Below are 26,060 nucleotides of genomic sequence, written 5' to 3'. Positions count from 1 at the left end.
CCGTTTCCACTTCACCCTCTCTCCCTCTCCCTTCACCCCTGCCCCCCTCACCACAGCTCCCTAAACAATTGGCCTCCATTACTATAATAAGCAGCTGCAGGTGCTTTCAATGTTGGTATTTCTAACCCTGATCAACACAGAACAGTGTGAAATTCTCTGTTATCCCTACATATAGACAATAAAGCTTACCCCACACTTGCTTATACAGTTACCCTATAAAGTCACTTTATTGCTAATAGCATATGAATTGAATGCATGGCAGTTTTTAATGGGATGAACATCTGTTGTTCCTGGCTATTAGTTGCTATTTCCTGTTTGCCACCAAAAGAAACCCTGATTTTACTTTAAAGGAACCATTGTTCCTACTCCGAGCACAGTGCTCCTGGCAGAGTTGACTCCAAACCCAGCATCAATCAAGGTGTTACTGTGATGGGAACCAAGCTGATTAGCACATGCCTTGGGCAGAGCCATTGTTTCAGGGCTGGGCTGTCTTCGTCTAAAGCCCTGATTTTATTGATACTTTTTGCAAAGATAGGATCTTTTCTGCTGTAGTTGCTGACAGAGTTAAACTACAGGCCTCCAGCTATATAGCAGACCTCTGTTTTTTCTTTTTACAAAGCAAGTCAGCCTATAATCCCTGATGGGGGTGTGGGGGAGTATGTGGGGGGGGGGCAAAAAACAGAGCAAAATAGCTGAGTCATAACTTATTACTTTAAATGGAACGATTTTTCTTTTCTTTTTTTTTTAGGAAAGGAAGATTTCCTTTTCTTTAAGCCACTTCCAGCATGGTATCTTATTATTTTGTATCTGAAAATTCCACTCTGATATGCACAACACACGTAACTTTCTGCTATATTTACCTTTATATTTTCTACTTGTGGGTTATCTGAAGGGTTTTTTTTAAAATTGCTATTAATTTTCCATTGTTCCTACGAACTGAGGATGTCCATTAAATACTAATAGGCATGTAACAGATCATAAAAAATATGGAGTCTCTCAAATAAGTCATTTAATTAAGAATGCAATCAAAAGAAATCTAGCAGTGATAGGGGTGGAGTAGACACAGGTAGTTGTAGAAGTGCCAATAAGGGTTGGATAGAGATGGAAACTTAAGAAACTTTGGGAGATCACTGTAAGTTAATAAGTGCTCAAGAAAGTCATCAGAACATGGCAGGCTTGCTTGACTAGTGGAGGTAAGAGATATGCTTCAGGTCTTTGGATGGGGGGTGGGGAAGGCCTGCAATCAGATTCGACCTAGGGCTGGAGTTTGAGGACTGCCCTTCTGCTGATTTGAATGCGTACCTTACTGGATACCAAGGAGGAGCTATTAAAGAAAGAGGAAGGGGCGTGTCTTTTCCGATCCCTACTCTCCTCGGATGATAAAACTAGCCCACCTAATCCTTAGAGTAGAGCCTCCTTGCCTGCGGATTGCTCCTCTCACAAGCGTCTTATCTTAATAAATCTTCTTACCTATCACTTTGTTTCTTGCTGAATTCCTTCTGTGCGGAGGCATAAAGAACCTGAACCTCAATAAGTCCAGACACCGGGTGAGTGATTCTAATTTAAAACTGTGTGTTTAAGTCTCAATCTGGGTTTGGTTGATTTGAGTCCCAGCTCGTGGTTTCAAGTACCAATCTAGGTTTAGGTTAAATTCAAGTCCCAGCACGTGGGTTCAAGTCCCAGTCTGGGTTTTGGCTGGGTTTGAGTCCCAATCTGGGTTTAGTCTGAGTTCAAGCCCTGGCTCATGGGTTTGAGTCCCAATCTGAGTTCGAGTCCTGGCACCGGGATTCGTGTCCCTATCTGGGTTCTGGCTCAGTTCAGGCCATTAGTGCTGTCAGTTACCATAGCTGATTCTTAGTTTATGGTAAAATATAGTTTTTTAGGGGATTTTAGTTGTATGTTATCTAATTCGAAATTAACATTGTTTCAGAGTAGTCTCTATTCAATTAACTTTATTTTTATAGATCACACACTAAATAAAATGCTAAAAGACCTATGGATACAGCATAACTCTAAGGAATCAATATGCTTATAAAAGTCTTGGAGAATTTGGTCTTTTTGTTGTGTGTTTTCAAAAACAATTTTTGATATATTTTTGCTTATGCATGTTAATTATGTCAAGACTTCTGGCTATGTGGAACCTTTCTTTAACATTGACCTTGAAGCAGTTTTTCTGGTTTCTGCCAAGAGAAGATTTACTCATACTTTTTGTATGTAGCTTTCTCAGTCTCGAGGAAAATGTATCCCCAGAAACCTCCATTATGGTATTTCCCTTGAGATGGAGCAATATTTTCTGACAGAGTAATTGAAGTGGTAGTTATATGTTGATACTGAATAGCCTGAGGCTTAAAATTCAGTGCTAGACAAATTATCTATACTTTTCAAAAATAGGTATGATAGCCAAAAATTCATCGTATGTCTCATTTCAGGAAGATGAAGGAGGAGAAAATGAAATACAGCTACTCGACTACTTTCAGTTAGATAATGAAAAAGAAGTTAAAGTCTTCTCAGCAAATCAGTCAGCTCAGAATTTTGAGACTGAGGGGAAATAATTCATCAAGAAAAAGTATATATCTTAAAAATTAGCTAATAGTCATATAGACGAAAATGAAGCCCTGATACCTTTCTTCACTTAGACCAGCATTTCTCAAAGTGTTGTTCTCAGAAGAGCTACACCAGTATCACCTGAGGTGCTTGTTAGAAACGCTATTTCTTGGGCTCTTTTTGAACTGTTGAATCAGATTATCTGGGTTGCACCTGAGAGGCCTGAATTTTAATAGGAACCTCTAGGGGATTAAATAAATGTTGAAGTTTGAAAACTGCTGATTGAGAGCTTGGGGATGACTGAGCCACAATTATATTTATATCATGATGTGAGGTAATTTCCCCAATTTTCTGCCTTCTTTACAATGAGATTTTATACAGCTCACACTTGAGTATACTGATTCTATAAAACTCCCTTTGTACACCAAATTTGGACTTTAGTACATTGGCTAATGAGATGTATTAAAAGCTACTATATGGTGGAAATGCCTTCTAGCCAACTGTTTTGAGCCAAGTCAATTTCTTTGTCTTCAGAGCATTGCTGGTGTACTTATGGGAATTTTATTTCTTTTCTTCCTGTCAGTAGTAAAAGGAATATAAGGCAAGAAGATTATGAGAAGTAATGCACACGAGAACAAAGAAATCATTACAGCTACATTAAATAATGAATTTTAATGTCTTTCCAACATAAATTATCTTATTAAATTTGCAGAAAACAAAATGAATCATGTATATGACATGTTAGAAATATATTTTTCAAAACTGAAAAGCATGATGTAATTAGAGATTTTGAAAAACATTTTTTTTTTTCCTTTGGGATTGGAGTCAATCTATCCATATGTGTCTTTCTATATCTCTTCTAGGAATGTTTTATATATGAAAATTAAGGGATTGCCTCTGTATTTAATATTGTAATTTTTATTCATTTGTTTAAAAAATATTTTTTGAGCATCTGCTATGTTGCAGGCAATATTTGGAAGTGGTATATTTTGTAGTAACATACCAGAAATAATAAGGCCCAAGTTCTCAATAGACTTTGTTTCTAATGGAGGAGGGGAAACAGTAAACAAATAATTAGTGAATATCCATCAGGTAATGAAAAATGCTATGAAGAAAAATAAAGCAAAGAAGCATGTTAATGTAGTGTGGTCAGGGAAAATCTCTCTGGAAACTTAGCATTTGACTAGGGACCTGAAAAAGTGAAAAAGGAATCCAGGTAGCTGGTGGAAAAAGCACGCTCCAGGCAGTCAGAACGAAGAGTGAGGGAACTTGAGGCAGAGGCTTGCCCAGCATGATTGAGAGACGGTGAAGGCCTGTGAGGCTACAGTAGGGTGAGGAAGGATGTCTTGATGGAGATGAGATTCAAAATGTAGCAGGGGACTAGATCCTGGAAAGCCTTGCGGATTATTATAAGGAGTTGGGATTTCTTCTGGGTGAAAGTGAAAGCCCCTGGTAGGTTTGGTAAAGAATGGCACTATCTGCCATGTTTTATCAAGATTTTAAAATCTGATTTCTGTGTGGAAGTGGGCTGTAGAAGAGCAAGAATGGAAGTAGGGATATCATTAAAAGCCTTTTAAAACCTTCTAAGCCAAAGGTGATGGTGTTTTGGATGAGGGTGGTGCATTAGAAGTAGGGGGAAATGGCTGGCTTCTGGTTATATTTTAACATTATGATTTGCTGTTAAAATGTAGATTTGAAAGGAAGAAAAAATGACTTAGAATTCCTTGTTCTGAAAGATTGGAGCTGTCATTTACTGAAATGAGGAAGACAGTGAGAAGAGCATTTGAGGTGAGCAGTGTGGGATCAATTTTCATTTGGGACGTGGAAAGCGCTCTCTCTCATATTTATATATACAGGAGATACCAACTAGGTTGCTGGCCAGAGGGGACCTAAGTTCAGGGAAGCGGTCAGAGTTAGAGATAGGAAATTTGGGGTCCTCAAATAAAGATAATATTTAAAGTCAAAGAACCAGATGTGATCACCTAGGGGAGACAGGTAAACAAGAAGATATCCAAGAATTGACTCCCAGGCCACTTCAGTGTTTAGAGATAAAGGTGATGTAAATCAATAAGAGAAACCTAGAAGAAATAGTGTTACAGGAGCAGAGGGAAGAGAGTAAGGCATCTTAACGGACAGCTGTATTCAATTAATTAGAGAGCAGTAAAGACGAGGCTGAGGTTTGTGAATAATGAAAAAGCCCATCAAGGCATCATCTAAAACTGGCTCAAAAGTGGACGATTTTGCAGAACATTCCTGAAAACAAAAAATGCAAATACAATCTGTTAATACCTTGAGGCTCATAAGCCAATGTAATCTAATAAACAGCTACTGTGTATACAAAACATATCTTTGAAAATTGAAGTATCAAGATAGTACCTGATCTGTCAGGTAATTCATGATAGCTTTTAGCTGTGATTTGTGGGGTAGCAGATAATAGTATATTGGTTAATATGTAAAGTTAATTTTTCCATTTCAAAGGATCTAGTATTCTTGTTCTCTAATTGTCTGGCCTTCTCATTTTTGGATACTGCTATATAAACGTAAATATTATTTTCCCATTCCAAGTTGGGGTAATTTTGTGTGTTATAGATAAAGGGAGCTGAAATGAAGTAAATATTAAGACTTTAAAATATAGGTTACTGAAAGGATAAAACAAATAAGACATTTATATGTTTTAAAATTTTAATGATACTTTTTCATGGTATTAATAACAGAGGCTGTAGAATTTTATTGACAGTATGTTCTGACACTATGAGAGTGTCACTGGTCTCTTGGGATAGTATGTGGGTTCATTAACCCCCCAGGACATAATGGTACCATTCTGAATTGGTAAATTAGGTTATGAAGTCTCTGGAAAGAGGTAACATACCTCTGAGTTTTCTGCTCCTAGTTCATGGAGCAACAGGGATTTTCACCTTTTTTCTTTTAGCAAATATGAAACTGTGCTTGTGTGCCCTCATACAATATCCAAGTTTAATAAGAATTTCATTTAGAATGGTCAGACTTTTGTGCTTTCTTCAGAGGAATGAGAATTCTCACTGGTAATACTCAAATCGGAATCTCCAGATCCGTCTTTTCTGGAGACGGCAGCAAAGCGAGCTCTATGATGAATTCTCTATCGATGTCTTAATTGAACCTTGGGAAAACAGTTTCGTTAATGAGCTCTTTAATATGTAGGCTTTTTTTTTCTTATTTATCTGTTTGTTCTTAGTCTCAACACATAGTAAATAGTAAATTCAGTTGGATCACATGGAGCTTTATGTAGGCAGAGTAGGAATGAGATAGTTAAGAGTGCTTCCTAAGGAGTTCCTACTGTGGCACAATGGGTTATTAATCCGGCTTGTCCCTGTGGCATTGCCAGTTTGATGCTTGGTGAAGTGGGTAAAGGATCCTGCTTCCTGAAAAATCTTAGAACTATGAAAATATACTGTGTTGTCATTATGGTAGTTTGTAAAAAACGTGTTTTATACAATAATTATTGATATGCTCTTGTGTTGTTGGATATTTTCTTCACTCTTTTGGCATAGATACATCATAATGCTTTGCCACAATAAAGTAGATATATCTTTCTTTAGGGGAAATACATGTTATAGTTTGATTTTTTCATTTGCTTAAATTAAGCTTATTTTTACATCAATCTTCAGGATTTAAATTCAAAGCTAAATCAGCAATTTCAGCATAAGGAATGTAAAATTATAATGTAATATTAAGACCATTTGCCTGGACATAACTGGGTCATAACTTTTAATATGGCTTTTGGTGCAATAATTTTCCCATTATATTTCTAAGAATCTTGTTTTACCAAGCGGAATTTTTCCATTCCATAGGGTAGGTGATAAAAGCAGTTAAATCGGTGACCTTATCATTTAAGAAACTGCGGAACAACATCCCTGATAACACGGGTAATAGCAAATATGATTTGTAATTATTAGATGGAAGTCATGTTATTTCACTCAGAAAATCAGTTCTTAATGGGTATTCCATTAGAACAAGTTTTTAGTGTTGTTTTAAATATTCATACATCTTCTTTCCCCAGATACCTTCTCTGTACATTAGACAATGAATTAAAGAAATACATCCTTATGTATACTATCATGTTGTTTATTCTTTCCAGATATAAATTTATATTGCCAGGGAAGAAGAGAGAATATATGTGTTCTCACTAGAGATAAAAGAGGTGATGCTGCACACACATTGCCATTGTGATGCTACGCACACATTGCTGTAGGCTGGAATAGGATCCCCATGAGTTCTCAGTCCATGAAGCAAAGGAGAATGAATATAGGGTTGGAACTCAGCAGCTCTTCCTTTGGTGGAAAGTTACTGAAAGTTTGCCTCAAAAGGGAAGAAAAGCATTCCTGGACTATTTCTGGTCCTCCCTTTCTCTTATACACTCATAAACATTTTTTTTTTTTCTGTTTGGTTAATTTTTAAGGATGAATTGCTAAAGCCACTAAAGCACACAGGAATATTAAAAGATTTAGATGCCAGTAAATAATTACAGTGACTGCTGAGTATCAGTGTAAATTTTTCCTTATCTCAATTTATGACAACATAGGAAAAATGAAAATGTCTTCTTAGCTTAAAGCAATGCTTCTCAAGCCTTCATTTTTAGCCTCAAAAATCTTTGTAGACATGAACTCCTTGTGGAAATTCAATGCATGTCACACAGTAGAGCATACTGGGCCACCTGGCCCTCCTTTTCACTGATACGGTTTCTTAGTATGTCTCTGGAACCCAAGGACTCCGCTACACATTTTGAAGAGCAGAGGCTTATAACCTTAAATTTTCAGTAAATACTAGTTTTTTTGTTGGTGACAATTATGATTAAATTTTTCTAACACAAGTAACTTTTTTTGTTGTTGTTGTAGTTCTTTTTAGGGCTGCACCCGTGGCATATGGAGGTTCCCTGGCTAGGGGTCAAATCCAAGCTACAGCTGCCAGACTACACCACAGCCACAGCAATGCCAGATCCGAGCTGTGTCCATGACCTACGCACAGCTCATAGCAATGCCAGATCCTTAACCCACTGAGCAAGGCCAGGGATTGAACTTGTATCCTCATGGATGCTAGTCAGATTCGTTTCCACTGAGCCACAATGGGAACTCCCCTAAGTGACTTTTTGTCTAGTTAAATTGAACAGATCTTATAGAGTCCTTACTGTGTGTCATACTTACTGTGTGTCATATATATTGCTAAGGGCATAAGAGGATTCCCCAACCCTTTTAGTTTTATGGTGTTTTTTTTTTTTACAAAATTACTACATTTTGTGGAGTTTTCCTGCTGTAGAACATTTAAAACATGCTTCTTGGTTTGTTCCTTGAGAATTATTTGAGTTGTTTCTTGTATTATTTTTCTTATAATTTTTGTGTAGGTTATAAATGCGATTAGAATGAGTCAGCTCTGGCTGCTATAACAGATTACCATAGACTGGGTTGCTTAAACAAAAAGTATTTATTTATCACAGTTCTGGAAGCTAGAAGTTCAAGATCAGGCAGCCAGCATTGTGGGGTTCATGATGAATGCCTGCTTTCTTGCTCTCTCCTTGCTGTATCTTCACATGGTGGAAAGAGGGCTAGCTAGCACTCTGCCCTCCTCTTTATAGGGGCCCTGATCTCATTATAAGGCTCCACCCTTATGACCTAATTATTCCAAAGGCCTTGCTTCAAATACCATCACTTCAGGATTAGGGTTTTAACATATGAATTGTGGGAGGTTCCAAACATCCAATCCATTGCAATAATAACATATTTTGTATACTTTGAATAATTTGAATGATTAACTGGGTACAAACAGGAGTAGAAGAAAAGGCATGCAGAATATTAATGTGTCCAAAAATTCCCCAAAGTTCCATAAATATGGAAACAAAATGTAATCTCTTTAATAGACTTTCTGTTCAGCAATGGTGTGTACTCTAGCATAAGATGGTTCAAGTTCCATCTATAAAATGTACTTCTAGGAGTTCCCACCATGGTGCAGTGGGTTAGGAATCTGACTGCAGGGGCTGGAGTCAATGCAGAGGCATGGACTTTGGCTCGGATTTGAACCTGGGTCCAGGAACTTACATATGTCACAGGTGCAGCCATAAAAGAAAAAAAAATGTGCTTCACATCCGGAAGACCACCCTTTTTCTGGTATCAGTGAAAAAATAAGTGGTCAATTTATGAGAGAAATGGAAATTTTTCTTTGAGCCAACTAAGTATGATAACCTGGAGAATCTCAGTGAACTCTGAGAACTGTTGTAAAGAGGTAAAGGGGAGAGGTCGGTGTATGGGATTTTGGTTCAGGGAGTATGTGCAGGTGCATTCAAGTACATAACTGCTATTTGAGAGGAACAGATACCTCAGTTAATGGTTTTGGAACTTTTCTAAGTATGGAAAGATGCAAGACTGAGTTCATAGAATTATCTCCAGAACATATCTACCTGAGGACCAGTTCTATCAGTTTTCCCAGAGCACGAAGTGCTTCATCCTGGTCTTCGCCCTGAATTCCTTTCAGGGTGTACTGTAGGTCATCTACCGTGGTGGCTAATGGCTTGATTCTTGTAAAACTGGATGGTGGGGCATATTCTTTTTTTACAATCTTGTTCCTTTTTGTCTTCATTTCCACCAAGATTTGGGAGGGATTTTATGACCAGTTTGCCCTCCCCACTGCCTGCAGTAGGATGCACATTGCCAGGTCCGGCAAGGATTTTGTTGAGAGGCCACCCAATGTGCTATTATTGGACTAGGCCCAGTTAAAAGGAACCAAAAGCCTCTGGATCACCTGTTTAACTAGTCTGTTATGGTGGAGAAAATGGTTCCCTCTTGTTGCTTCTTCCCATATTTAGAATTACACTGTTAAAATCATTGATCTTATAGGACTAGATATTTGGCCAGTCATTACAAATCCCATTATCATCATTAATTTTATCTAAGGTTCAGCCATACATTTCCTAATATAAGAAAGAGTAATCTTGTGATTTACAAGTATTTAAACTAAGAATTTCCATTAGGTGTCGTGTGGTATCTTCCCAGGCCATCCCACCCAGTCACTACCTTTAAGGGAAATGATACATTGGAAAGTTCTGGAGTTCCCATTATGACTCAGCAGTAGTGAACCCAGTTGGTATCCATGAGGATGCGGCCTCGATCCCTGGCCTCGCTCAGTGGGTTAATGATCCTGCATTGCAGTGAGATGTGGTTTAGGTCACAGATACAGCTCGGATCCCTCATTGCTATGGCTGTGGTTCAGGCCAGCGGCTGTACCTCTGATTTGACCCCTGGTCTGGGAACTTCTGTATGCTGAGGATGTGGCCCTAAAAAAAAAGACCAAAAAAAAAAAAAAAAAAAAAGGTTCACCAGAGAAAACTGCCCATACCAGGTATGTGGTGTGTCATGGTGACTCCTGAGAGGTTTGAGAAAAGGATGTTATTTTCTAAGATTACATGGCTGGCACCAAAAGAGGAAAAATTGATCTTCATGATTGATTAGGTATTCTTCTCTTTGGTAGGTCTGGTTAATGCGTAATGCAGATGCATAAGGTATACTAGAGGGGAGGGGAGAGGCCGAAACAGGCCAGGAAAATATTCTATGTTTAAATTTTTCTTCTCAAAATATTAATTTTTGTGCGAGCCACACCCGCAGCATATGGAAGTTCCTGGGTGAGGGATTGCATCTGAGCCTCAGGTGTGACCTACGCCATAGCTGTGGCAACATGGGATCCTAACCCACTGCACTGGGCCAGAGATTAAGGCTGCACCTCAGTAGTGAGTGAGTCGAGCTGCTAGAGAGAAAATTCTGGACCCTTAACCTGCTGTGCCACAGTGCAAACTCCAAATATAAATTTATTTCATCACTAGCAACTCAGTGGGCAAACGCATTTACCCAGTCCCTCGGGCTAAAATTTCCATCCTTGTCCTTGGTTCCTCTTCTTTGCCTTTTCCTCCATGTACCATCCTTCCACACTCCTGTTGACTCTAAATCCAGACCATATCTTCAGTCTATTTATATCTGTTCATCTTTGTTTCTGACACTTGGCCAAGACTAGCACATTTCTCTCAGAGAGGCAATGGCTTCTTGATTGCTTTTGGTATTTGCACTCTTGCTTCTGTACAATCTCTTTCGAATGGAGTGATTTTAAAAAAATTACATATCCACTTCATAATGCCCCTCTCAGCCATTACAGTAGAGTGAAATTCAAACATTTACTCTTAATTATAAAGCCCTAAATTATTAGCCTCTCTCTATTTCTCTGTCCTCTTCTCATTCTCTCTCCCCTTTGCCCACTGTGGCCCCAAATAGCCTTTTTTTTTTTTTTCCTTCAAAGGTCCCATATTCAGCCATTCCCCACAGTCCTTTCTTTTTTCGCTTTTTAGGACTGCACCCAGGGCATATGGAGGTTCCCAGGCTAGGGGTCTATAGGATCCGAGTTGTGTCTGCGACCTACACCACAGCTCGTGGCAACGCAGGATCCTTAAGCCGCTGAGCGAGGCCAGGGATCAAAACCACAATCTCATGGTTCCTGGTCGGATCCTTTTCCACTGTAACACCATGGGAACTCCCCTCACAGCCTTTTCACTTGCTCTTTTCTCCCTCTGAAATGGTTTCTCCTGATAGCCTCAGGATTTATTCTATCTAGTTATTCACATCTCAGTTAAAAAGACATCTTCTCAAATAAATCTTCATCTTTGGTCAGTTAGGTTAACTGCCCCCCACCCCCAAGGACTTTTTTTTTAAGGTTACGCTTGAGCTGTCTTGTGGGACAGGAGAGAGTTATTGGGACATGGAAAGAAAAACAATGAGACGGACACTCCAAGGAGAGAAAAGAGCGTGCAAAATTGCCATGAGCCCATTGATTTCTTTAAAATCTTGATGTTTGTGGAAATGAGCTTCGCAAACCTCTTTTAATTCTAGCTCTTGTTGGCATTCCTCCAGCCTGTGTATCTGATACATGCCATATTACCTAGATTTGGAAAAATAAAAACAATACAAGAATCCAAAATAAGAAACCTGAAAATAACCCTAATGCTTTAAGAAAGCTTTATTCTGTTGGCATTGGTATATACCTTGTTTACATGGGCTTCAAAAAATAGTTTCTCTTTCTTTAAATCCAATGTCCAAGTTTTACTTTGAGTATGATTTTCTTTTCTTTTCTTTTTTTTTTCTTTTTACAGCCGAACCTGTGGCATATGGAAGTTCCCCAGCTAAGGGTTGAATTGGATCTGCCACTGCCAGCTTACACCACAGCCACAGCAATGCCAGATCCTTAACCCACTGAGGCCAAGGATTTAACCTGCATCCTCACAGACACTATTTTGGGTTCTTAACCCACTGAACCACGGTGGTAACTCCAGAATTTTCCATTTATATATATGGTTGGGTATCTGATAGCCAAAGCAGGCTGAGTTTTATGTGTGAAGCTGAGTTTGGTGTGAAGAAAAAAAGCAAGTAATTATGGTATGGAATCTCTCTCTCTTGCAAATGTGCCCAGATTTCTACACAACAGTTTTTCTCTCATTTTTTCTGTTTGTTTCTGTCTTCCTCCATAAAGTAAACTGATCAAAATGGATGGTTTATGAATGGAGCTCTTGCCATATTATATTGCCATACACTTATAATTTTAAATATAAATATATATGTAAACATACATATAATTTTAGATATTATGTTCATATACTTCAAATATTTTAAATAAATGCTATGATTAGTCTTTATGACAATCATTTTTTTAAGCTCTACAAAGCAAATCATAATCATAAAATCTTCCAAATATGTAGTTTGCACATGCACACAAAACAATTTATAACTTTATTAATGAGTCTATAAAATATGTATTTCACAGCTGGAGAGTTGTATCCTACGAAAAAAAGTGTCATTTTAATTTTGTTTGAAAATGGAGCATATAAGTGTGGATGGCTTGAATTTGAACTAAAACCACTAGATGGTGCTGTGTGTTGTGACTATCAGAGAAATGTTGGGCTTTGAAAGAACAAACTATTGAACGGAATGTTACCAAGATAACCTCCTTAGCTTGGTCAGCTTGCTTTTCCTTGTGCTCATTGTTTTTTTATTTTTTTATTATTTTTTTCCTCTCTCTCCATATGATTTGTTTTCCTGTTTTGTGTACATGGGATTACACTATGTTTATTGGGGAAAAAAATGTGCTTTATACCATTTTGAAGTATCCACTGTGTGCTAGTCTTTCTAAGGAGAATACAGAGAAGTTTTGGCCACCATCTGAAGCAACTTACAAAGTAGTTTAAGACCATAGTAGTCGGAAAATCTTCATGAAAAAATAGAAATGTATAATGCATATATGAAAAGGCAAAGTCTGAAGAGGAGAATCAAGTGAATGAAGGGTCTGATACTGATCCCCAGACATGTGCAGACCTGAAGTGCATTTGTTCAGCTGAGGAGTTTCAGGTGCTCACGTAGAAAATGCACTTGGAGATGAGGCATGGACGTAAGAGTTACAGGAATAAAGTAAGAACATAAAGGTTCAGACTGACGTTCAATAGAAACCCTTAAAATTTTGGTATCTGCTAAACCAAAGCAGCAAAAGAATAAGTATGGCATACATTCATGCTAAAAAAAGGCTTAACCCACTTTTTTGTGTGTGTGTGTGTCTTTTTGCCTTTTCTTGAGCTGCTCCTGCGGCATATGGAGGTTCCCAGGCTAGGGGTCTAATTGGAGCTATAGCCACCAGCCTACACCACAGCCACAGCAACGCAGGATCTGAGCCACGTCTGCGCCCACACCACAGCTCATGGCAATGCCAGATCCTTAACCCACTGAGTGAGGCCAGGGATCGAACCTGCAACCTCATGGTTCCTAGTTGGATTCGTTAACCACTGCACCATGACAGGAACTCCAAAAAAAGGCTTAACCCACTTTTTATCACTGTGTTTTTTTGGGGCCACCCTGTATCAGAATCACATGTGGCGTTTGTTGAAATTGCCTCTTTTTGGTCTACACTCAAAGTCTATTAAATTAGCATCTCTTTGGGTGGGTTCTGAACATTTTATTTTTTGACAAGGTCCTCAGAGGATTCTGAGGAACATTATAAATTAACACCTGCTCTTACCTATGAAAGGGTTTTAGTAATTTGAATAAACAATGTATAATGGACAGAAGAAGTACCTGAAAATGGGATATTCTGTTTTTAAAGAGGAAATAGAGCTTTGAAGGCCCAGCTGCTGAGACAAAGGACTCATGGGTCATTTGTTTCTATATGTCAGTAAATTTTTAAAAAGTGGCATTTGATTAAATTTTCTTCCTCTGTAATTTGGGTAAGGTCAATATTGTATACTGTTTAGGGTAACTTTTAACAGATATTTAAGTGAATGAGTTAAGGTGGAGAAATTTATTGGGTGGAATTAAGTACAAGGGAAGGGCACCTCCTGGAAAGCCATTAGAATCAGCTGACTTGTTGCAGCTCAGGTGTCACATTCTCAAATGTTAACTTCCTCTACTACTCTATATGAACTAGTCCACTCCAGTTTCCTCTCAGCTATCTCTGTTTATTTTATTATACCACTTATCACTCTATGAATTTATTGCATTCTCTGTGTTTGTTCATTGTGTATCTCTACACATTAGTTTTAGGCTTATGGTGGAAACCCTTTTCCTTTTTTGTTTTTATTTTGTTATTCACCATTGTGTCACCAGAGCCTACAGAGAGCCATCCAGCTGTTTAATAAAGGACAAAAAAAAAAATTAACTTAATTGGCTTATAAATTAAGCCATATAATTTCATTAATTTCATTAGAGGAACATGAAAGGCCCAAGTATCTTTTTTCTATCTTTTTTTTTTTTTTTTTTTTTTTTTTTTTTGTCGTCTTTTGAGGGCCGCACCCACAGCATATGGAGATTCTCAGGCTAGGTGTTGAATAGGAGCTGTAGCTGCTGGCCTATACCATAGTCACTGCAACACCATATCTGAGCTGCGTCTGTGAGCTATACCCCAGCTACACCCAGCTCAGGGCAATGCCAGATCCTTAACCCACTGAGTGAGGCCAGGGATTGAACCTGCCTCATCATGGTTACTACTCAGATTTGTTTCCACTGTGCCACGACAGGAGCTCCTTTTCTATCTCTTTTTTGATTCAAAAATTTTGTATTCTAGAACTTCATTACAGAGCTGTTGGGGTGGAATCACACGTTAACAACTGTTAATATAATGTGTATTTTGAGTTCCTTTTAAAAATGGTGTCCAGGAGCTCCCACTGTGGCGAAGCGGAAATGAATCCGACTAGGAACCATGAAGTTGTGTGTTGGATCCCTGGCCTCAATCAGTGGGTTAAGGATCCTGCGTTGCTGTGGCTCTGGCGTAGGCTGGCAGCAACAGCTCTGATTAGACCCCTAACCTGGGAACCTCCGTATGTGGCAGGTGCAGCCCTAAAAAGACAAATAAATAAATAAATAAAAATAGTATCTAAGGGACAGAATATTTTATTACATGTAGAAGGAAAGGGGAGGTGAAGAATTACAAAGAATAGAGCACTCCTTGGAAGAACTAATCAGAGTAGGAGTTGGATCCCTGAGTGTTAAGAGATGGAGTGAGGGCAACAGAATGGAGAGACACTTACTGTGTCTTAGACTTTCTGATATGCACAGTCCTTAGACAAGGCCTTTAAGAGATGTTTCTAACAAGGTACTAATTACTGTTCTAACAAATAAATATTTTTTGCAAGCTACTTTCAAGAATTTTTGCAGGTTGCTATTACGGATTCACATGAAAAATTTTTCCCTGGCCTATTGGAAGTTGAAGTTCATTACATTGAATAAAAAATTTACAGAAGGCATTAACTGAGTTTTCCCTTGACCCTAACCTATGTTTTTTGTTAAACTCAAAATAGAGCTCACCTTGGAGTCACCAGTTGTAGAGCCCTCCTTTACAAGCCCCTAGGAAAGTTTTTTATGTTAATTCTAGTTCTACCTAGCTCTATAATAGTGTGATGCTGTACTTACCAATTTGTATGTAATTGGCTAGTAAAAACAAGATATAATTCCTTGATAATAAGCAGATAATTGAAATTCCAGGAGAATTATTAGCATACAGTAAGGAAGATATAACTGAAAAATTTTTGAAAAACTGCAGTTCTTTGGAAAAGTGCTATTTCTACCTGCTGTTTAAGACAAATGAAAATGTTATTCTTGAGAAGGCAGGTTGATGACTAAATGTTTCTTAAATCCTGGATGGGATTTGTGGCTCTAAAAATCTTTTCTTGGGAGAGAGATTTTCCAAATTTATCCATGAGGCCAATATTACTCTGATATCAAAATCTGTGATAGATATTACAAAAAAAGAAAATGAGGTTAATATTTCCCATGAACATAGATGAAGAGATTCTAATTAAATTTTAGTAAATCAGATCTAACAAAAGACAAAAAGAATAATACATGGTGGCCAATGGAATTTATCCTGTGAAAGCAATGTTTATTTAACACTTGAAGAATTGTTCAGTGTCACTGTGTCAACAAACTGGAGAAAAATCACACGATTAACTCAGTAGAATCAGAAAAAGCATTTGACAAAATACAACATTCATTCTTAATAAAAACTGTCAGCAAACTAAGAATAAAAGAACTTGTCCATCTTGATAAAGGACATCAAAAATCCTACAACTTATATCTCACTTATTGGTAAAAGACTGAGTGCTTTCTCCCCAAGATCAGAAAGAGACAAAGATATCTGATTGTACCACTTATTTTAAACTTATTCTAGAGATTTTATCCAGTACAATAAAACAAAAAAAGGCATACAGACTAGAAAGTAAGATACAGAATTGTCTTTTTTTTCCCCTGTTTTCTTTTTTTCACACAATCACCTATATTGAAAACTCAATAGGATCTTTTTTTTTTTTTTTTTTCTCTTTTTAGGGCCTCATCCATGGCATATGGAAATACCCAGGCTAGGGGTTGAATTGGAGCTGCAGCTGCTGGCCTACACCACAGCCGCAGCAACTAGGGATCTGAGCCGAGTCTATGACATACACCACAGTGCATGGCAATGCCAGATCCCTGATACACTGAGCAAGGTTAGGGATCGAACCCATGTCCTCATGGATAATAGTTGGGTTTGTTACTGCTGAGCCACACTGGGAAGTCCCCAACTCCCCAATAGGATCTTAAAACAAGGGCAAACAAAAAAACCCCATAAAATTCTGACTCTTCAGTGAGTTTAGCAGGTTTGCCATTTCAAATATGCAAAAATCAAATTTATTGGAGTTCCTGTTGCTCAGCAGAAACAAATCTGACTAGTATCCATGAGGACACAAGTTCGATCCCTGGCCTCGCTCAGTGGGTTAAGGATCTGGCATTGCTGTGAGCTGTGATGTAGGCTGCAGGCGTGGCTTGGATCAGACGTTGCTATGGCTATAGCATAGGCTGGCAGCAACAGATCTGATTCAACCCCTAGCCCGGGAACTTCCATATGCCATGGGTGCGGCCCTAAAAAGACAAGAAAAAAAAATCAAATGTATTTCTATATATTAGCAAGAAACAATGAGAAATTGAAACTTTAAAATACCTATTAAAATAACAAAAAGAAATAAAATACTTAGAGATAAATCTATCAAAAAAAAAGAGTAAAACATCTATATCCTGAATACTATGAAATGATGCTGAAAGAAATTTTAAAGACGATCTAAATAAATGGAGTGATAATACCATTTTCATAGATCAGAAGGCTGCCAGCCAATTTCTGGAGGGCTAATGGAGCAATATGACTACCATTGACAATATCATATTGTAAACTTCATTTATTTTAGAACAGTTTTAAAATTACATAAAACTTAAGCAGATGATGTTGAGTTCCCACACATCCTGCAACTCATATTTCCTTCTTGTTTAAGCATATATGTCAGACCTAGTGAACCAATAGTGATACGTTATTATTATTATTATTTTTAATTGACAAGAAATAGATTTATTAGGATAGGACGCTTGTGAGGGATGCAAGTGGGCAGGCAAGAGTGATACTTTATTATTAACTAAAATCCATACATTGTTCAGGTTTCCTTAGCTTCTACCTAGTAGCCATTTTAATAGGTTTTTAGGGCCGCACTTGCAGCATGTGGAAGTTCCCAGACTAGGGGTCGAATCAGAGCTACAGCTGCCAGCCTACGGCACAGTCACAGCAAGGAGAGATCCCAGCTGCATCTGTGACCTACACCATAGCTCACAGCAATGCCGGATCCTTAACCCACTGAGCAAGGCCACGTATGAATCCTGAATCCTCATGGTTCCTAGTAAAATTCATTTCCACAGAGCCATGATGGGAACTCCCATTTTAATATTTTTAATGAGAGTTCCATCCAGGATGTCACATTACCTTTGGTAGCTATGTCTCCTTAGGCTCCTCTAGGCTATTATAGCTCTCAGACTTTCTTTTTTTTGACAATACTGGCAGTTTTTAGGAACAATGATAAGATATTTAAGAATGGCATTCATTTAGGATTCATTGATTTTTTTTTTTTCTGTGATTAGACTGAGATTATGGCATTTTATGAGGTTGACCATAGAGGTAAGTATCATTTTCATCACATCATGTAAACTATATATACTATCAACATGCTTTATCACTTGATGTTATCAGTGATCACTCAGTTTAAATGTGTGTCAGTTTTCTGAAGTGTAATTGACTCAGCTCCATCTCCTTCCTAACCATTTAATCACTGAAAGGAAGTCACTATGTCCAGCATACAGTCATGGAATAAGGAGTTAAGTTGCATTTCCTTAAGGGCTGAGTATCGACATAAATTATTTTGAATTCTCTACAAAGATCTATTCTCTGCATTTATTTTATTCAATAATTTATAAGTTTGGATCCATGGATATTCATTCTCTACTTGGGTTATAATCTAATATGACTATATTAATTTTGTCATTCAAATTGTCTTGGCATTGGCTACTGGGAACTGTTTAATTGAGTTACTGTCTCCTTTGACATACTCCTGTTATTGCTGTGTTTGCTTTTTTAGCCCTTCCATTTTTCCTATAACATGTTTAGGCCTTATCTTCTTTTTTTTTTTTTCCCTTTTCTTTGGCCGCACCCACAGCATATGGAAGTTCCTGGGTCAGGGACTTAATCTGAGCCACAGTTGTGACAACACTAGATCCTTTAACCCCTTGCACTGAGCTTGGGATCAAACCTGGACTTCTGCAGCAACCCAAGCCACTGCAGTCAGATTCTTACTTACCCATTGCACCACAGCAGGAACTCCAGGCCTTATCTACTATATATTCTGTCCTAATCCTGGACTGAGCCATTTCTCCAAAGCACCCTGGTTCCTTTCATTGGAAAATAGTATTAGAAACCAGTATCTGGGCACTAGATGTACTTACTGCTATTGGGTATCACTGTGTCCATGCCTCTCTGCTCATAGAGCAGGGAAACCTGTGTACATCAACCTCTGTATATATAGATGTGTATAAATGCCTCTATGTTTATCCATCTGTGTCTCCACTAAGCTAAACATGAGTTCACCCTGATGATTTCAATTCTACCAATACCATTAGTTCCATTCTTTTCTTTGACTCCTGCTTATCTACAGCCTCTTATGACAGTGACAAATGTGATAAATGTGGCTCCCATGCATTAGTTTTCAATTCACATATATGTATAGAAGTTTCAGAATTTTTAAAACATTACCCTGAGGAAACAATTTTACCAGCTAGAGCACGTTGCTTTTGTACAGCTCTTTTGTCTTTGATCTTATAGTCACTGATCATTTCCAAGGTTTCTTAAGTCAGCACCTTTCCCCCATGTCTTCAATGAGAATATCTCATAGGCTTATAATATGTTAGATTGTTTTGTCACAGTCTGAATTTTGCCCCACAAACTCCAACCTCCTGTTTTTAAATTTGCATAATTAAGGTTCATTTTTTTTGTGTGCAGTGGAATTCTGTGGGTTTTGATATGTACATGGTTTCATATATCCATAATTACAGTATCATATAGAATAGTTTTGCCACCCCTAAAAATCCTCTTTTGTCTATTCAGCCTCCCCCTTGTTACAATTCTTGGTAAAAACACTGGTCTGTTTACTATTACTATAGTTTTACCTTATCCAGAATGTTATACACATGGAATTGTATTATATAGCTTTTATGACTAACTTCTTTCACTTAGCAATATGCATTTAAGATTCATCTATGTTTCTCCATGGCTCGATAGCACGTTAATTTTATTACTGAATAATCCATTATTTCTTTCTTCATTAACCCATTGAAGGACATTTTTTTGGTTTCCAATTTTTGGTAATTATAAATAAAGTTGTATATTGCTTTACAATGCATATTTTTCTGTGGACTTACATTTTCCAAAAATTTGGATAAATACTTGAAAGCACAATGGGTGGATAATATGTTAAGATTATCCAAGAAACTGCCAAGCTTCCAGAGTAGCTTGCCATTTGTGTGTGTGTGTGTGTGTGTGTGTGTTTGTGTGTGTGTGCACTGAAACCCAGAAGCTGTGCCATTTTGCATTCCTATGAGCAATCAGCGAGAGTTCTGATTTCTGTTGATCCATGTCCTCTTCAGTGTCTGCTATCATCACTTGTTTTGGTTTTAGCCAGACTAACAGGTACGTAGTGATATCTAATAGTATCTTTAAGTTGAAATTTCCTAATGAGAAAAGATGTTAAGCATCTTTTCACACACGTATTTGCCATCTATAGATCTTCTTTGGTGAAGTGCCTGTTCAGATCTGTTTTACATTTTTTAGTTAGGCTTTTTTGTTTTCATGTTGTAGAGTCTCAAAAATTCTTTGTGTATTTTGGATACAAATCATTACTCTGATATGCATTTTCCAAACATTTTCTCTGGGCCCGTGACTTGTCTTTTTATTCTCTTAAGAGTATCCTTTGTATAACAAAAATTTTTTTCATAAAGTCCAACTTAATTTTTTTTTCTTTCATGGACCAAGATCTGGCTAGGAGTCAGATTATGTTTAAGGTTTGTTTAGTTACAGGTGCCAAAGTCTTCAAATTACTCTAATTGCTTTTTGTCTCCCATCTTGGCTTTGGGACTTTGCTATATGTACATGATTCAGAGTTATTTTTACAACTCTGTCATTAATAACACACTGTTGCTTACAGTGCCTTTCATTAGTAACACACTTTTAATATCCTGGAGGCTTATTGGTAGGGTGGTAGCATGGGGGTGTGGTTGATGTTTCTGAAATATTCTGATTTCATCTTAATTATTTAATGGGCCTGGGGCTATAGTCTTCACAAGTGTTTCTGTTATGTCTTCAGTGATATGTAACTTTTTTCCTCTTCAGTGTTCCAAACATTTTTTTTTTTTTATTTTCGTTTTATTTTCTTTTATTTTTTTTTTTGTCTTTTGTCCTTTTAGAGCTGCACCCGTGGTATATGGAGGTTCCCAGGTTAGGGGTTGAATCAGAGCTATAGTTGCTGGTCTATACCAGAGCCACAGCAACGTCAGATCTGAGCTGTGTCTGCGACCTATATCACAGCTCGTGGCAACGCCAGATCCTTAACCCACTGAGTGAGGCCAGGGATTGCACCTGCAACCTCATTGTCCCTAGTTGGATTTGTTTCCACTGTGCCACGATGGGAACTCCCCAAACATATTTTTTGAAGCTCTGTTCTCTGTTTTTTTTTTTTTTTTAGGGCTGCACTCATGGCTTATGGATGTTCCTAGGCTAGGGGTTGAATTGGAGCTGTAGTTGCCAACCTATGCCACAGCAACGTGGGATCAACACCAGATCCTTAACCCACTGAGCAAGGCCAGGGATTGAAACCCTGTTAACCATGTATACTAGTTGGGTTCACTAACCACAGAGCCATGATGGGAACTCCTGTTTTCATTTTTTTAGTCTCTTGAATAAGACAGGCAAACTGGAGGGGGCTGGAGTGGGGAGGAATTACCTTCCAATAGCTGGAATTAGACCAAAATTCTGGTCTAATAAAATCTTTTCATTGTTGACAAATCTGCCTGTTTCACATTTGTTACTCTCCTCCTCTCCTGCCTGGGTCAAGAGGGGTTATTTCTTGAATATGCACTGTGAGAATGTGGTAGGATCCTAGAAGGTAAGTGTGAATGCTGAGCCCACAAAACAACACAGTCTCTCAAAAAATTTTTATTCTCATCCTGATTTTAATTGAGCCTGTACTAACTTGTCAAAATTATTATGTAAATATTCTTATGAGTTTATGACTTCAAATGGCTTCTACTGAGCAGAACTTGGTTGGATGTGCATCTTTCTGATGTGCTATTTGGATTAGGCTGGCAGTTTGCCCTGCGACCTAAGTTTTCTGATGGGTTTTTTAATTCCTGCAGCTTTTCTTGTTTTAAGAATGGCAGTAATACTCCAAGCTCTTTATGGATAGACATCTCTTTTCATTTATTTTTTTCTTTTTAAAAATCCTTCATCCAACATCCTCCCTCCTACCCCCCAAAAAAACTCCTGGTAATCACAGAGTTGATCATCCTTTTTTTAAAGTGAGTTTGTGAAGTATAATTGACCTACAACACTATGCTAGTTACTGGTGCATAACATGGTGATATGATATTTCAGAACATTACAAACTAATCACCATGATAAATCTAGTTGCCATCTGCCATCTGTCACCATAAAAAGATAATACTTCTATTATTGGCTATATTCCCCACATTGTACGTTTTATTTATTTTGTAACTGGAAGTTTATACATTTAAAACTCTTGCACCTATTTCTCTCATCCGCTCACCCTCCTCCCTCTGGCAACTGCCAGTTGGTTCTTTGTATCTCTAGCTTTGTTTGTTTTGTTTGTTGATTTTTTTTTTTACATTCTACGTATGAGTGAAATCATATGTTATTTGTATTTCTCTGACTTACTTCACTTAGCATAATGCCTTGTAGGTCCATTCATGTTTTCACAAATGGCAAACTTTTCATTTTTGACGATTGAGTAATGTTCCATTGTGTGTGTGTGTGTGTGTGTGTGTGTGTGTGTGTGTAAACGCATCTTTATCCATTCATCTGTTAATGGGCACTTAGGTTACTTCTATATCTTGGCTATTGTAAATAATGCTTTAGTGAACATGAAGGTGCACATATATTTTTTAATTACTGTTTCAGTTTTCTCCAAAAAATACCTAGTAGTGGAATTGCTGGACTATATGGCAGTTGTATTTTTAATTCTTTGAGGAACCTCCATAATGCTTTTAAAAAATGTGACCAATTTACCTTCCTGCCAACTGCGTGTGGATTCCCTTTTCTCACATTCTGGCCAATGCTTGTTATTTTTTTTTGCCTTTTTGATAATAGCCATTCTGACAGGTGTGTGGTAACATTTCATTAGTGTGTTGATTTGCATTTCTCTGATGATTACTAATGTTGAGCATATTTTCATATACATGTTGGCCATCTGTATGTTGTCTTTGAAAAAATACCTATTGAGGTTATCCACCCATTTTTTTTTCATTTTTTAATATAGTTTCTATTTAATTTTTCATGAATGTATACATTTAAGGGGTTCATTTTTTCTTGTGTGTTCTATTTTTTTAATTAATTTTTTTTTTATTTTCCCACTGTACAGCAAGGGGATCAAGTTATCCTTACATGTATACATTACAATTATATTTTTTTTCCCCACCCTTTGTTCTGTTGCAACATGAGTATCTAGACAAAGTTCTCAATGCTACTCAGCAGAATCTCCTTGTAAATCTATTCCAAGTTGTGTCTGATAAGCCCAAGCTCCCGATCCCTCCCACTCCCTCCCCCTCCCATCAGGCAGCCACAAGTCTCTTCTCCAAGTCCATGATTTTCTTTCTGAGGAGATATTCATTTGTGCTAGATATTAGATTCCAGTTATAAGTGATATCATATGGTATTTGTCTTTCTGGCTCATTTCACTCAGGATGAGATTCTCTAGTTCCATCCATGTTGCTGCAAATGGCATGATGTCATCCTTTTTTATGGCTGAGTAGTATTCCATTGTGTATATACACCACATCTCCCTAATCCAATCATCTGTGGATGGACATTTGGGTTGTTTCCGTGTCCTGGCTATTGTGAATAGTGCTGCAATGAACATGCGGGTACATGTGTCTCTTTTAAGTAGAGTTTTGTCCAGATAGATGCCGAAGAGTGGGATTGCGGGGTCATATGGAAGTTCTATGTATAGATTTCTAAGGTATCTCCAAACTGTTCTCCATAGTGGCTGTACCAGTTTACATTCCCACCAACAGTGCAGGAGGGTTCCCTTTTCTCCACAGCCCCTCCAGCACTTGTAATTTGAGGACTTCTTAATGATGGCCATTCTGACTGGTGTGACGTGGTATCTCATGATAGTTTTGATTTGCATTTCTCTTATAATCAACGATGTTAAGCATTTTTTCATGTGTTTGTTGGCCATCTGTATATCTTCTTTGGAGAACAGTCTATTGAGGTCTTTTGCCCATTTTTCCATTGATTGATTGGCTTTTTTGCTGTTGAGTAGTATAAGTTATTTATATATTCCAGAGATTAAGCCCTTGTCGGTTGCATCATTTGAAACTCTTTTCTCCCACTCTGTAAGTTGTCTTTTTGGTTTCTTTGGCTGTGCAAAAGCTTGTCAGTTTGATTAGGTCCCATGGGTTTATTTTTGCTCTAATTTCTGTTGCTTTGGGAGACTGACCTGAGAAAATATTCATGATGACATCAGAGAGTGTTTTGCCTATGTTTTCTCCTAGGAGTTTGATGGTGTCCTGTCGTATATTTAAGTCTTTCAGCCATTTGGAGTTTATTTTTTGCATGGTGTGAGGGTGTGTTCTAGTTTCATTGCTTTGCATGCAGCTGTCCAGGTTTCCCAGCAATGCTTGCTGAATAGACTTTCTTTTTCCCATTTTATGTTCATGCCTCCCTTGTCAAAGATTAATTGACCATAGGTGTCAGGGTTTATTTCCGGGTTCTCTATTCTGTTCCATTGGTCTGTCTGTCTGTTTTGATACCAGTACCACAGTGTTTTGATGACTGTGGCTTTGTAGTATTTCTTGAAGTCTGGGAGAGTGATGCCTCCTGCTTGGTTTTTGTTTCTCAGGATTGCTTTGGCGTTTCGGGGTCTTTTGTGGTTCCATATAAATGTTTGGATTGTTTGTTCTAGTTCTGTGAAAAATGTCCTGGGTCATTTGATAGGGATTGCATTGAATCTGTAGATTGCTTTGGGTAGTGTGGCCATTTTTACAATATTGATTTTTCCAAGCAAGGAACATGGAATATCTTTCCATTTCTTTACATCTTCTTTGATTTCTTTGATTAATGTTTTATAGTTCTCGGCATATAGGTCCTTTACCTCCTTGGTCAGGTGTATTCCGAGGTATTTGATTTTGTGAGGTACAATTTTAAAAGGTATCATATTTTTGTATTCCTTTTCTAATATTTCATTGCTGGTATACAGAAATGCAACTGACTTCTGAGTGTTAATCTTATATCCTGCTACTTTGCTGAATTTATTAATCAGTTCAAGGAGTTTTGGGGTTGAGTCCTTAGGGTTTTCTATGGATAGTATCATGTCATCTGCATACAGTGACAGTTTGATCTCTTCTCTTCCTATATGGATGCCTTTTATTTCTTTTGTTTGTCTAATTGCTGTGGCTAAGACTTCCAAAACTATGTTGAAGAGCAGTAGTGAGAGTGGGCATCCCTGTCTTGTTCCAGATTTGAGTGAGAAGGCTTTCAGTTTTTCCCCATTGAGGATTATATTTGCTGTGGGTTTATATAAATGGCTTTGATTATATTCAGGAATGTTCCCTCTATATCCACTTTGGCGAGGGTCTTGATCATGAATGGATGTTGGACTTTGTCAAATGCTTTTTCTGCGTCTATTGAGATGATCATATGATTTTTGACTTCTCTTTTGTTAATGTGGTGTATAATGCTGATTGATTTGCGTATGTTGAACCATCCTTGTGAACCTGGGATGAACCCAACCTGGTCATGGTGTATAATTTTTTTTGGTATGTTGTTGGATTCGGTTGGCTAAGATTTTGTTGAGAATTTTTGCATCTATATTCATCAATGATATTGGCTAATAGTTTTCTTTTTTGGTGGTATCTCTGTCTGGTTTTGGAATGATGGTGATGGTGGCCTCATAGAATGTCTTTGGGAGTATTCCTTCTTCTTCAACCTTTTGAAAGAGTTTAAAGAGGATGGGCACCAGATCCTCTTTATATGTTTGATAGAATTCACCTGTGAAGCCATCTGGTCCTGGACTTTTATTTGTAGGGAGTGATTTTATGACGTCTTCAATTGCATTTCTAGTGATCGGTCTGTTCAGTTGGTCTGTTTCTGCTTGATTGAGTTTTGGCAGGCTGTAAGATTCTAGAAAATTGTCCATTTCTTCCAGATTGTCAAACTTGTTGCCGTATAGTTATTCATAGTATTCTCTTATGGTTTTTTGTATTTCTGCTGTATCTGTTGTGATTTCTCCTTTTTCATTTATAATTTTGTTTATTTGGGTTCTTTCTCTCCTCTTTTGAGTGAGTCTGGCCAGGGGTTTGTCAATTTTGTTTACCTTTTCAAAGAACCAGCTCTTGATTTTATTA

At 37.7% G+C, this 26,060-nt stretch overlaps 1 long non-coding RNA gene across 5 annotated transcripts in view; it reads left to right on the top strand.

Moving 5' to 3' along the window:
• Window positions 1-26,060, top strand: part of LOC106509513 (uncharacterized) — a 265,044-nt gene that overhangs the window by 192,760 nt on the left and 46,224 nt on the right. Inside the window, exons 1-2 of one of the 5 annotated variants that reach the window (XR_014838431.1) lie at window positions 1,049-1,547; window positions 4,236-4,332. The exons of the other annotated variants lie outside the window; for them this stretch is intronic. This is a non-coding gene — a long non-coding RNA (uncharacterized LOC106509513). Of the gene's footprint in view, window positions 1-1,048; window positions 1,548-4,235; window positions 4,333-26,060 lie in introns of those variants that run through there. 5 annotated transcript variants of the gene reach the window in all.

This window comes from Sus scrofa, chromosome 2, assembly GCF_054392235.1.
Source record: "Sus scrofa isolate SSC_HxYL_T2T_F1_AM1 chromosome 2, Sscrofa_HxYL_maternal_Yorkshire_Landrace_v2.0, whole genome shotgun sequence".
In the NCBI taxonomy this organism is placed as follows: domain Eukaryota; kingdom Metazoa; phylum Chordata; class Mammalia; order Artiodactyla; family Suidae; genus Sus; species Sus scrofa.
Note: the sequence above shows the minus strand (reverse complement) of the source record. Positions and strands in the feature narration are given on the sequence as shown.